General features: G+C 33.5%; 1 pseudogene; it reads right to left on the bottom strand.

Annotated features, from left to right (window-relative positions):
* Positions 1-215: 215 nt before the first annotated feature.
* LOC147418802 (uncharacterized) lies at positions 216-4,677 on the bottom strand (annotated as a pseudogene).
* Between the last annotated feature and the right edge of the window lie 9,306 nt (positions 4,678-13,983).

Consider the following 13,983-nt stretch of genomic DNA (forward strand, 5'->3'; position numbering starts at 1 on the left):
CCTTGCCCTATTTGTCGAGCCCTTCTACATTTTCTACTGGAAAAGGGCACCTCGACAAAGTCTTCCTCTTCTAATTGCATCAAGAGTGCTACATAGATTAGAGAAGTCAAGAAGCTGCACCACTCAAGTGCAGAGTTTGTGCGCAAAGCCTCATAGGTCGGTTTGTTTAGGGACTACCCTACATTCACATTGATTGAGGTGGAGAGAGGCTTCGACTATGTTGAGTGCTGCTTCAAGACTATGTCAAGCACTTGCAAGGCATCTTGGGCTCGATCATTCTTCTGCCCACTTAGAACTGCATCAATTGCAAGCATCTTCACAGTCGCAACATGCTCGATCTTAACCTTAAACTCCCTACTACGGGAGGCCACTCTGCGATGCATTTGTTGTGTCTTCATTTGTTGGATTTGATCTATGTTACAAAATATCACCAAATGTTGTTGTAAGTCATTGTAGTGCAATGCAAATGAGGGGTTAACTAAGATGAGGTCTTACTTATACACAAGAACTTCATGACCAATTCCTTGTTGGAAAAGTAACCCATTTTTCTATTGACATTTCTAGTTTCAAGTGGAAATGTATAGGGGTATTTTGATTTCCATTATGAGAAAAGAATGGCGTTTTCCTTTCCATGTTGGAATGTTTTCCATTATGTAAAACACGGCTAAGAATCTTTGCCATAAGGAAATCAAGACTTTCCCTCATAGGTTTCTTTGTGGAATGTGGGAATCTAGTTTTCCTATGTGGAAAATTTTTTCCCTCCCAACTTGAAAACATCTCCGCTTGACATATTCAAATCTCCACATGAAAAACTAAGTTTCGATATGGAAAAATTAAATGTGCTCATGCACTTCAAATCGTATAAGAAGAGTTAGTGTTAATTCTTGACACATCCTTTGTCCTTCATATTTTTGGCATTTTCCATTGCTATAACTCAACAAGATTACCCCAAGAGATTGTACAACAAAGAGCAAACATGGCTAGAGTTTATTTAGTGACCACTAGACCATATCCATAACTCATCCCCTTTACAATCTCATACCCTCATGCATCTACATGTCATTTCCTTATCTTTATTTAGTGAAATACAAGTGATGTGTATCTTTTACTAACCTACATAACACACATATGGAAGATTATACTTTTAATTTATAAACAAGTCAGTCTCATAAATGCTAAATGCTAGAAAAAAATCACATGATCACATTGAAACAATGCTTTAAACAACCATTTGTCTTTGCTTAAGATTATTTCGATATATTTAAGAGACAATCAAAGAAGAGAAATTATCAAGGATTCATTCTTGAAGTGGCAGCAATCCACTCTACATAACATCTCAAAAGATGTTCTTGATTTGATTTGCTAGTACAATGTTTGAAATGTACTTTGTGTGTGATCTTTAGAACCTTATGGTTGGCCAAAGTGATCCATACATCTCATCTACATCATTTAGGCCAAGTACAACCATTGCAATTTCCTCCATGTGATCAATGCTCAAGAGCTCCACCACAACCTTAAACATCCCATAACACAATAGTTAGTGATTTGCAAAACACTAGTTTTCAATAATTGGTTGACCATTGAATTCACTTTTTGTCAATCTTACCTCTTCTTCATAGCTCTCATTGAACCTTGGTGGCTTTTTTATAATTCTACATGACCTAGTTGCCTTAGGCATCTATACACAAGAGGAAACCATTTATCAAAGAGTGGCATTATCTAAGTGAAAACATCTTCACATATTCAAACATGAGTTTCACACTCGCTGATGGATGATTTTCATTTCACATGGAAGGTAGAATTTGATTGGAGAGGTCACATAGTGCCTACACAAGATAGAGAATATTGACATTTGATGTATAATCTTGAAATCTAATTTTATTGCACAAACGCACCTTCCTTTCACTTGGAGGTGGTACCTTCTTTCTCTTTTTAATAAGCTCCTCGCTAGAGGTTCTTTAAGATAAAAATTTCTTGTTAAGTGCAAGGCATACATCTCCTGTAAGCATATCTAAACAAACATAAAATTAGATCAACTCAAGTTGCCAATGATTTTACCATCACCGAAGATAGGCTTGCGAATTTTTTTTGTCTTCTTCTTGGTATTGATTGATTTTTCCAATGAATCAAAACTACAATTTAACAAATAGCTCATAACATTTATGTAAATGGAGAGAGAGAGAGAGAGAGAGAGAGAGAGAGAGAGAGAGAGAGAGATATGGGGAAAGAAGTAAAGCAATTTTCATACTCATATTACTTACAAAAGTTTCTAACTCTATGCTGCAAATCTTTTGTTGAGAAAAATCATCCCTCACGCTTGAATGCTCATTACCACCCAAACATTGCACATTGGAATCGTCGCTTGGCTCATTAAGCTCTTGTAAGACACTTGCGTGAGCGGGAAGTATGGTTTCCTACACATGTTTGCAACGAATTACTTATAAAATAAGTTTTTGAATATTTCATTTTTAAGAGTTTATTAGAACTTAGTATACTTTTAAATACAAATAAGCCACTTAAGGAAGAGAGAGAGAGAGAGAGAGTGAGAGAGAGATGTAAGAGGATAGTGCTTTTATTTTTGTAGTAGGTGTAGAGAGAACATATCCTAAGTAAATAAAAAAAGAGATGGTAAAGGGAAAGAATTTTTTTTAGTCTAATTGATATGAAAAAAAAAAGATTGCTGCCTTTTCCTACTATACTTATGAATATCTATAAAGGCAAAAAGCATGGACACACTTTGCAAAAAAGAACTTGTGGAAAAGAGAGAAAATCCCCTTTTCTATTTTACAATAGCATGAAATCATAAAGCATGAACATACACTTCCCAAAGCAGACAAGACCTCCTCCATTTTACAATAGTAGAAAGATATAAAGCATGAACATACAAAATAAAACTTGTGAAAAGAGGGAAAAGAAACCCTTTCCTATTTTACAATAGCTTGAGTAACATAAAGGATAGAATTATACAAAACAAAAGAAGGAAAAAAAACCTTGCCTTAGACTGTCTGAACCTATAAACAAAAGTAAACAAAAGATTAGAGCATAAACACACACATACTATCCTACATTCATGTAAAAGTATATGACAGTGTGAGAAATGCCATCAAATTCACTTACAGAAAACACATTTTCCAAATCTATCGGAATTTGCTTATCTTTGCAAAAAGAATGACTCATTGTGCAATCTTCAAAGTTACTTTTAGGTGAGTGTTCCTCCACAATATCCACTGTATTGGTGATAGGTGATTCCTTTCAACAAAACCACCAAAGGAACTATGAGTGCAAGATATAAGACAATAGCACAAAATCAAATGAATACTTAAAACTTGCTAGAATAATGAGCTTTTTAAACCTTACCGGTCGATAATGACTATTGTGGCAATCTTGTGTATCCAAGATATCTTTATCAGTACAAGGGTGGAGGCTTTCATAGCTTGCTTGTAATTCTCCTTGCAACCAAGCCTCCTACAATGTGTATAATGTATAATTATTATAATAATATTATAGGTTTTCAATAAATTTTTCCAACAATTATCTCATCATTGTTATCGAGGGCAATGACCCTTGGACGAGACCCGTGTAGAATGCACTTTGAGGCTGCCAATGTTTTAGATGTATTACTCACATCATAACCATGGGTGCTCTTAATAGGAGTGTCATTCATGAATGCCTCATTCTAAAAGATTGACAAATTGAGATAAAAATTAGGATAAGAAGCAAGAAATACATAAAACACTAAGACATATACAATACCATTTGTTCTTCGATGTGGTTAGGAGCGACACTTTGATCAATGTTGCCGCCTTGTGCATAGGAACGCTGCCTCTTTGCATCAACCACCCCCTTGCCACATTTCCTAATGTAGTTCCTATGTTCCAAGACCTTCATGTACACATCTTCGACTCGCGATGGCAAGGGGCCAAGTTTTCCAAAGTCGAGAGGTGGAATTTGCTTCATATTTGCCTCAATAAAATCAAGAATTTGATTCAATTTTTCTCGACTATTGCGTAGATTAATGGACGAAAAATCCTCCTTGTCTTGCCCGCAAAATCTATTTTCGAACAATTCTCTAATTTTCACCATGCCCTTATTAAAGGACACCCATGCCTCACGATAATGTTTTACAAGAAAGGCTTTCCCCACAGTGGTGTACAATTACTTAACCTTCCTAGGATAGAATATTCTATCATATGTTATTGGCCATGCATCATTAGTAGGGGTACCAATATTACTTACATTAGGAACATTGAGAACATCAGGCAAAGTAGGTTTGTCTTGAGATTGGAGATTGTATTCTAGAGCTTCGTTCCTTAAGTTCGTACTCATATTTTGTGATGAATGGAGACTTGATGATGTTTGAGGCTTTGGAACAAAAGTGTGACCACCCTCTAATACTCTATTGGACCAACCTACCAAAGCATGCCTATGGGCCAGTGACCTTATACCTTCAATAGTGACCTTATACCTTCAATGGTCATGTAAAGGAAAAGTTTTCCATTAATTATTCCCACCTTCAATGGTCATGTAAAGGAAAAGTTTTCCATTAATTAAATTGGTTAAAATTGCCTCACTGTAATGAGATGTACCCAAAAACTTTTCAACAAATTCAATCACTCTTGGAGTGTCCCATGCCACCACCGAACCAGTGTCAAGGTTCACATTTGGAGAACTGCACATTGCACAACTCACAAGAGTGAAAAGGAATAATTAAAACACTAAAGCTAAAGACAAGACGAGACAAGACAAGAAAAGAGATGACTGAAATGTTTCAGTTGAAACACTACAAGCATTGGTAAAGGAAAAAGTATCCCGTAGCAAAAATTGAGTGTTATATACCATTGAGAAGCCATCTCAATCCTTGAGCTAGAGGTATGGCGTGCCTTCAAATGAAATTTCAAAGTTGGAGACGAGGGTGGCCCGACTGAGTAGAGTGAGTTTATGTTGGCACAATTGAAGAACATGATGTACATGATGAAGCGCCAAATTCCTGAGAAGCAACTTCTCGATGAGTTGTTGAGGAGAAGGTAACGAGTGGGTATTCCGTTGCAATCGACACAAAACTGTTTATAGCTTGAGTTTAGTAGCACTGTGAGAATCACCCTCTTGTCATAGCTATGGGGCATGCAGACTGTAGAGAGGCTGAGGTGCAGGCAAATCGGTGCTCCATATTATGTGACATGTGTGTGTGTGTGTGTGTGTGTGGAGGCGGGAACCCAAAGAAGTTCAACTTTCCCCAGCACTGTGAAGAGAACGGGTTATCCACGTCGTTGTACAGTGTGCGCACTGTTTGTGTGTGTGTGTGTGTGTGGGGGGGGGGGGGGGGGGGGGGGGGGGGGGGGGGGCAAGTGCTTGGAAGCAGCGCCTTAATCCACGTCGTCATACAAACTCAGTGTGCGTGTGTGTGTGTGTGTGTGTGTGTGTGTGGGTGGACGTTTGGCCCGATATCAGTTGGTAGGGAAGGTGCTTGGAAGTAGCGCCATGAAGTAGCACGTGCCAGCGCCTTTAAGGCTCCAGACTCGAATTTGCCAAGTTGGCTGGGCCCTCGAGCCTGCAATCAAATAATAGCTATTTCTCGTTTTTTAGTAGTCTGCAAGCGGCGCCCAGGAGCTCAAGAAGTTTGCGCATTTGAAAACGGCAGCGCCACCGTCAACATGTGTACAATTATATGTGTGCGCGCAACTTTCTGGAAAATAATATCATGCCGTTTTCAATTTCAAAGATGCCCATTGCCCATTGAGGGCATGAGGCAGTGTCCTGGGAAAATGATTTTTCCAAACATACAAAATTCCTTCCCTTGTTTATTTTAAGAGGAATTTTTAGAAAATTAGGCTATTTTTAAAAATTTTACACTATTTTTGTCTATTTTGGGGTGCCATATCTCCTTTTTTTTGTGTCCTCAATCGGCATTTTTGAAAGTGAAAACGGCATGATATATTAAGTTGAGACACATTTTTCCCGAACACTGTAGAAACTTGGAAAACTTAGGCTAATTTTCTAAAATTTCCTCGAGGTTAATTCAAAGAAAATAGTTTTGTATTTTTTTTTAAAGGATTTTTCTCGAATAGTGTTTGTGTGTGTGTGTGTGTGTGTGTGTGTGTGTGTGTGAGAGAGAGAGAGAGAGAGAGAGAGAGAGAGAGAGAGAGAGAGAGAGATGAAATGAAATGTTATATTGAACGTATTTAAAAGGACATAACGACCTACGACGCCAAACTAATACAATCTTGGTGGATCTACACATCTACGATTTAGGATATGAAATGTGCACAATATAGATGTGATACCCCTATATAGATGGCTAGAAGATTAATGATTATGCATGATAATGTGCACAATGTAGATGTGATACCCCTATATAGATGGCTAGAAGATTAACAATTAGGCATGATAATAATACTATCTTTGAGCTACAATATTAATATTGCATGGTAATAATCATGGTATTCCTAAGGTAGCTGTGATAACCCTATATAGATGGCTAGAAGATTAACGATTAGGCATGATAATAATACTATCTTTGAGCTACAATATTAATTTTGCATGGTAATAATTATGGTATTCCTAAGGTAGCTATTAGAATATAGTGATATACAATATAGACAAGAATCTACGATAACTTATTGTGGGTGTATGTGTGTGTGTTGAGAGAGAGAGAGAGAGAGAGAGAGAGAGAGAGAGAGTGTGAAATGTTATATCGAATGTCTTTAAAAGGCATAACGACCTACGAGACCAAACTAATACAATCTTGGTGGATCTGATCTTGGTGGACCAAACAGACTTAAAACTGACTTGGAGAGGAGAGTCCAGTAAAATGAATGTGTCGCAAGAGCTTTGGAGTAGCGGATGGCTCATTCAAGAAGCAAATGGTTTTCATGGCCTGTGTAATGACTAGTTGGGTACTCATGAATGAGTGCCTACTGGTGTAGCCCTTCCCCTCTCAATTATATAGCTCATCCATTGTATGTATACATCGAGCATTGAAATATCTTAAGATTTGAAATATACATGTTGAGAGTTATAGGACTTGTTGTATTTCCATGCATGTGTATGCAAGGTCCTTTGGATATTATCTCCTTCCACATATCTACGATTTAGGATATGAAATGTGCACAGCAGACATATGATACCCCTATATAGATGGCTAGAAGATTAACAATTACGCATGATAATAATATTATCTCGAGCTACAATATTCATAATGCATGATAATAATTATGGTATTCATAAGGTAGCTGTTAGAATATAGTGAGAGAGAGAGAGAGAGAGTATTGCATATCCTCAACAAACTCCCAGTTTGATGAGGAAGTATGTTAAATTGTAAAATGCTCTTGTAAATATAATATAGAATCTTTCCCAAAAGAGAAAGAGAGAGAGAGAGAGAGAGAGAGAGAGAGAGAGAGAGAGAGAGAGAGAGATGAAATGAAATGAAATGTTATAGTAACTGTCTTTAAAAGGCCAAAATGACCTATGAGACCAAAAGTCATACAATCGATTGAAGCATATGCACAAAATATAAGAATTGATATTGTATAGAGCCATCTGAATAAAAGATCTCAAGATTAGAAATATACTTGCAAAGAGAAACGGGAAAAGAGTATCTAGACAAGGGTTGAAAATAAATAATCCTTGAATTACTGCAAGTACATTTCTAAACATACCTAGAATATTAATGATTATGCGTGAAAGTAATAATATACATTGTCTAGATGGATAGTGATGTAAAAATATATAACATAGAAACCATTTGATGATGTATCTAGAATATTAACAATTAGGCATGATAATATATATAATAATATCCATGAGCTATGATATCGATATTGCATGATCATAATTATGTTATCCCTAAGGTAGTTAGAATATAGTGATGGAGATGTTATAATATAAACATAGACCTGTGAGAGGTATCTAAGTAATTAAGATATCATTGCTTATTTAGATAGCCATTCTTGTAAATCGTTAGATTAGTTGGATATATATCCCAAATTCTAAAAGAGGTATGACACCCCTAAGCTCAAGGATAGTGATGATACCCTTTCTCTAAGAGCCATAATGATTCTAATCCTCTAGTTTCAACAATAGTCTATCTAATAATCTCATTGATATTGTCAATAAACTTGTTCTCCCACCAAAGAGTAGATTGTACATTTCTTTTTAAAAAATGTAATTTTTGATATATACCTCTAATATTAATGATTATGCATGATAATAATAATACCTTCGAGCTATGATATCGATATTACGGTGATATTAATGATTAATAATGGTAACCCTAGGGAGTTGAAATATAGTGAGGCATGAAACCACATTTAAAATTGAACACTTAGAAAGATTTTAGAATAGGACAGTATTTGCCAAACAATATGAAAACATTAACCTACCCAAGTTATCATACCCCTAATCTGGATGGATAGTGACATAGGAATATATATCTTAGTAACCATTTTCATTATATATACCTAGAATATTAACGACTAGCTATGTGTGATAATAATGATGGTACAACTAGTACCAATAATGGTAGCACTGGTAGTCGAGCTGGATAGGGACATTGGAATATATTTCCCAAATTCTAAAAGAGGTATGACACCCCTTGATCCAAGGATAGTGATGATACCCTTTCTTTAAGAGCCATAATGATTCTAATTCTCTTGCCTCGATGGCTCTCTACATGTATGTACTAATAAACATTGAGACCTGAATGGCTATATATGGCATATTTTTAAATATAGTAGATATACATATGTCTATCTAGGAACTTATTGTGGATGTGTGTGCGTGTGCATGTGTGTGTGTTGAAGGGGGGGGGGGGGGAGAGAGAGAGAGAGAGAGAGAGAGAGAGAGAGAGAGAGAGATGAACTGAAATGTTATATTATATGCCTTTAAAAGGCCAAAATAATCTACGAGACCAAACTAATACAATCTTGATGGATAGAAGCATATGCATAAAATATAAGAATTGATACTGTATAGAATCATATGCACAAAATATCTCAAGATAACAAATTATATACTTGTGACGAGTAACAGAATAAGAGTATCTAGACAGGGGACGAAAGTATAATCCTTGAACTGCAAGCTGTACATACCTAGAATATTAATGATTATATGTGATAATAATAATATACGAACGTTTTCTAGATGGATAGTGATCGATGTACGAATATATAACTGAGAAACCATTGACGTATGTACCTAGAATATTAACAATTAGGTATGATAGTATATAATAATATCTACCAGCTTCGATATCGATATTGCATGATAATAATTATGTTATCCCTAAGGTAGTTAGAATATAGTGATGGAGATGTTATATAAACATAGACCTATGAGAGGTATCTACATAATTAAAACATCATTGCTTATTTAGATAGCCATTCATGTATTTCCTTACATTAGTTGGATATCTATATAGAATTTCAACTCTACTTTTCTAGAGTTACGAAGAACCTTGTTTAGATGGATAGTGACATAGGATATACCCCTTGTTTCAATGATAGTTTATCTAATAATCTCATTGGTGTTGTCAATAAACTTGTTCTCTCGTCAAAGGTGGATTGAACATTTCTTTAAAAAAGGACAATTTATATATATTTTTCTAATATTAATGATTATGCATGATAATAATAATATCTTCGAGCTATGATATCTATAATGATTAATAATGGTAACTCTAGGCAATTGGAATATATAACTGAGAAATTGATTACGTATATACATAGAATATTAACAATTAGGCATGATAGTATATAATAATATCCACGAGCTACGATATCGATATTGCATGATGGTAATTATGTTATCCCTAAGGTATTTAGAATATAGTGATGGAGATGTTATATAAACATAGACCTATGACAGATCACATCTACATAATTAAAATATCATTGGTTATTTAGATAGCCATTCATGTAAATCCTTAGATTAGTTGGATATTTATATAGAATTTAAACTCTACTTTTCTACAGTTATGAAGAACCTTGTCTAGATGGATAGTGACATAGGATATACCCTTTGTTTCAATGATAGTCTATCTAATAATCTCATTGGTACGTATTGTCAATAAACTTGTTCTCCCGCCAAAGGGTCGATTGTACATTTCTTTAGAAAAAGGTCATTTTCTATACATATTTCTAACATAATGATTATGAATCATAATAATAATATCTTCGAGCTATGATATCGATACTGCGTGATAATGATTAATAATGGTAATCCTAAGCAATTCGAATATATAATTGAGAAACCATTGACGTATGTACCTAGAATATTAACAATTAGGCATGATAGTCTATAATAATATCCATGAGTTACGATATCGATATTGCATGATAATAATTATGTTACCCCTAATGTAGTTAGAATATAGTGATGGAGATGTTATATAAACATAGACCTATGACAGACATCTACATAATTAAAATATCATTGCTTATTTAGATAGCCATTCATGTAAATCCTTAGATTAGTTCGATATTTATATAGAATTTAAACTCTACTTTTCTAGAGTTATGAAGAACCTTGTTTAGATGGATAGTGACAGGATATACCCCTTGTTTCAACGATAGTCTATCTAATAATCTCCTTGGTACGTATTGTCTATAAACTTGTTCTCCGCCAAAGGGTAGATTGAACATTTCTCTAAATAAAAGGTGACTCATTTCTTTTATATATATATATATATATATATATATATATATATTATATATATATATATATATATATATATATATATATATATATATATACCTCTAATATTAATGATTATGCATGATAATAATAATATCTTTGAGCTATGATATCGATAATGCATGATAATAATTGATGATGGTAATCCTAGGCAGTTGGATTTTAGTGAGGCATGAAACCATATAAAAGTGGAACAATTAAAAAGATGATAGAATACGACAATATCTGCCAAACAATATGAAAACAATAACCTATAGGACTTATGATACCCCTAATCTGGATGGATATTGACGTAGGAATATATATCTTAGAAACCATTTTCATTATATGTATCTAGAATATTAACGACTAGCTATGTGTGATAATAATAATGGTACCACTAGTATCAATAATGGCAGCACTGCTAGTCTAGCTGGATAGGGACATTCGAATATATAACGCAATTTCTAAACCCCATTCGAATATATTACCGAATATATAATATGTGTACCTAGAATATTAACAATTAGGCATGATAGTATATAATGATATCCACGAGCCACGATATCGATATTGCATGATAATAATTATGTTATCCCTAAGGTAGTTAAGATATATATATATAGTGATGGAGATGTTATATAAACATAGACCTATGAGAGGCATCTACATAATTAAAACATCATTGCTTATTTAGATAGCCATTCATGTAAGTTTCCTTAGATTAGTTGGATATCTATATAGAATTTCAACTCTACTTTTCTAGAGTTACGATGAACCTTGTCTAGATGGATAGTGACATAGGATATACCCCTTGGTTCAATGATAGTCTATCTAATAATCTTATTGGTGTTGTCAATAAACTTGTTCTCTCGCCAAAGGGTGGATTGAACATTTCTTTAAAAAAGGACAATTTATATATATTTTTCTAATATTAATGATTATGCATGATAATAATAATATCTTCGAGCTATGATATCGATAATGATTAATAATGGTAACCCTAGGTAATTGGAATATATAACTGAGAAATTGATTACGTATATACATAGAATATTAACAATTAGGCATGATAGTATATAATAATATACACGAGCTACGATATCGATATTGCATGATGGTAATTATGTTATCCCTCAGGTAGTTAGAATATAGTGATGGAGATGTATATAAACATAGACCTATGACAGATCACATCTATATAATTAAAATATCATTGGTTATTTAGATACCCATTCATGTAAATCCTTAGATTAGTTGGATATTTATATAGAATTTAAACTCTACTTTTCTACAGTTATGAAGAACCTTGTCTAGATGGATAGTGACATAGGATATACCTTTTGTTTCAATGATAGTCTATCTAATAATCTCATTGGTACATATTGTCAATAAACTTGTTCTCCCGCCAAAGGGTCGATTGTACATTTCTTTAGAAAAATGTCATTTTTTATACATATTTCTAACATTCATGATTATGCATCATAATAATAATATCTTCGAGCTATGATATCGATAATGCGTGATAATGATTAATAATGGTAACCCTAGGCAATTCGAATATATAATTGAGAAACCATTGACGTATGTACCTATAATATTAACAATTAGGCATGATAGTATATAATAATATCCATGAGCTACGATATCGATATTGCATGATAATAATTATGTTACCCATAATGTAGTTAGAATATAGTGATGGAGATGTTATATAAACATAGACCTATGACAGACATCTACATAATTAAAATATCATTGCTTATTTAGATAGCCATTCATGTAAATCCTTAGATTAGTTGGATATATATTTATATAGAATTTAAACTCTACTTTTCTAGAGTTATGAAGAACCTTGTTTAGATGGACAGTGACAAGATATACCCCTTGTTTCAACGATAGTCTATCTAATAATCTCATTGGTACGTATTGTCAATAAACTTGTTCTCCCGTCAAAGGGTAGATTGTATATTTCTTTAAATAAAAGGTGACTCATTTCTTATATATATATATATACCTCTAATATTAATGATTATGCATGATAATAATAATATCTTTGAGCTATGATATCGATAATGCATGATAATAATTAATGATGGTAATCCTAGGCAGTTGGATTTTAGTGAGGCATGAAACCATATAAAAATGGAACAATTAGAAAGATGATAGAATACGACAATATCTGCCAAACAATATGAAAACAATAACCTATAGGAGTTATGATACCCTTAATCTGGATGGATATTGACGTAGGAATATATATCTTAGAAAACATTTTCATTATATGTATCTAAATATTAACGACTAGCTATGTGTGATAATAATAATGGTACCACTAGTATCAATAATGGGAACACTGCTAGTCTAGTTGGATAGGGACATTCGAATATATAACGCAATTTCTAAACCCCATTCGGATATATAACCGAATATATAATATATGTACCTAGAATATTAACAATTAGGCACGATAGTATATAATGATATCCACGAGCTACGATATCGATATTGCATGATAATAATTATGTTATCCCTAAGGTAGTTAAAATATATATATAGTGATGGAGATGTTATATAAACATAGACCTATGAGAGGCATCTACATAATTAAAATATCATTGCTTATTTAGATAGCCATTTAGTTGGATATCTATATAGAATTTAAACTCTACTTTTCTAGAGTTACGATGAACCTTGTCTAAATGGATAGTCACATAAGATATACCCCTTGTTTCAATGATAGTCTATCTAATAATCTCATTGGTGTTGTCAATAAACTTGTTCTCTCGCCAAAGGGTAGATTGAACATTTATTTTAAAAATGGCAATTTTTAAATATTAATGAGTATGCATGATAATAATAATATCTTCGAGCCATGATATCGATAATGCATGATAATGATTAATAATGGTAACCCTAGGCCTTTGGAATATATAACTGAGAAACCGATTACGTATGTAGCTAAAATATTAACAATTAGGCATGATAGTATATAATAATATCCATGAGCTACAATGTGGATATTGCATTGATGATAATTATGTTATACGTAAGGTAGTTAGAATATAGTGATGGAGATGTTATATAAAGATAGACCTATGACAGACATCTACATAATTAAAATATCATTGGTTATTTAGATAGCCATTCATGTAAATTCTTAGTTTAGTTGGATATTTATATAGAATTAAAATTCTACTTTTCTAGAGTTATGAAGAACCTTGTCTAGATGGATAGAGATATAGGATATACCCCTTGTTCCAATGATAGTCTATATAGAATTAAAATTCTACTTTTCTAGAGTTATGAAGAACC

Source organism: Adiantum capillus-veneris, chromosome 29 (genome assembly GCF_014529385.1).
Source record: "Adiantum capillus-veneris isolate H3 chromosome 29, ASM1452938v2, whole genome shotgun sequence".
NCBI lineage: Eukaryota > Viridiplantae > Streptophyta > Polypodiopsida > Polypodiales > Pteridaceae > Adiantum > Adiantum capillus-veneris.